The following is a 1,146-nucleotide window of genomic DNA, read 5'->3' on the forward strand; positions in this document are numbered from 1 at the left end:
AAAGAATTGAGGCAGTTCTGAAGGCAAAAGGGGGTCCAACCCGTTACTAGCGTGGTGTACCTAATAAAGTGGCCGGTGAGTGTATAAGACTTACCAACTACAACTCATTGTTATCATTCTCCTCTGTCTCTGGGTCAGACTCTGGCTCCAACATGTGAGGCTGGATGAACAAGTCTTCCCTTGTTAACATCTTTTAATTAAACTGTTTATATATCGCTGCTATATAAACGCCTCTATCAAACTGGAATGAACCGCTCTGGAAGCTGGACGGGGAAAGTTGTGAAGCACCTTGTTTGGATTTAAAGATACAGCCTCAAATCGAGTTGTTAGACACACCTCAGAAAAGGGGTAAAGAGGGGCTTGTGGAGTTACAATAAGGAGAAATTCAGACCAAAGCATTGCAGTTCCACTTTATAAAGACACTAACGGAATGATTTAAATGTGAAAAAGGATTTCAAAGCATGATATCTCCTTTAAGGCAGAAATCTGTCAGTTTGACAAATAAAAAAAATTACATTTTTGAAGTTAATTTGTGTTGTGTAGTTTTAGGATATAAAATTGTAGCACATATAATGCATAAAGTTTGTATGTTTTAATGCATTTGTCTATTCGAAGTTTACTTTACATCCTGCACTGAAAAATGGTGAAAATTTCAGAAAAAAATTTATTCACACTAAATTTTTTTTTTTGCTTTAATCAACGACTCTAAACTAAACCTGTGCAGTTTATATCCATCTGAATGTCACTTAATTTGATTTTGAATCACATTCACTAAAATATATATTCAAGTTAGATCTACATCTTCTGCTTGCTCTATTATTTGATGTCTTCTTTATTAGATGTCTGCAGCGGTTCTTTACCTTTTTGACCTCGGGGCCCAATTTGTTGAACATAAAGTGACACGAGGCCCAGTCAGACATTAGCAATGTATGGATCAAAATAATTATTCTAAATCTTGTTTTAATATTTATTGTATTTACATCATAACTAAACTATCATAACTAGCATAACTAAATTAAATACACTTCAGTTTAAAAGTAAAACTCCTGTCAAATAATCACAAGACATGATTATAACAAATATTTTTATATTGTAACCTGCCCATAACAATTATTTGAACAAACACAACGGTCAGTCAACAGACCA

The 1,146-nt window shown here is 33.9% G+C and overlaps 1 protein-coding gene across 2 annotated transcripts in view; it reads left to right on the top strand.

Annotated features, from left to right (window-relative positions):
* The window catches only part of prrc1 (proline-rich coiled-coil 1), a 22,209-nt gene that overhangs the window by 16,577 nt on the left and 4,486 nt on the right, over nt 1-1,146 (top strand). The gene's annotated exons all lie outside the window — the stretch shown is intronic.

Source organism: Austrofundulus limnaeus, unplaced genomic scaffold (genome assembly GCF_001266775.1).
Source record: "Austrofundulus limnaeus strain Quisiro unplaced genomic scaffold, Austrofundulus_limnaeus-1.0 Scaffold123, whole genome shotgun sequence".
NCBI classification, from domain to species: domain Eukaryota; kingdom Metazoa; phylum Chordata; class Actinopteri; order Cyprinodontiformes; family Rivulidae; genus Austrofundulus; species Austrofundulus limnaeus.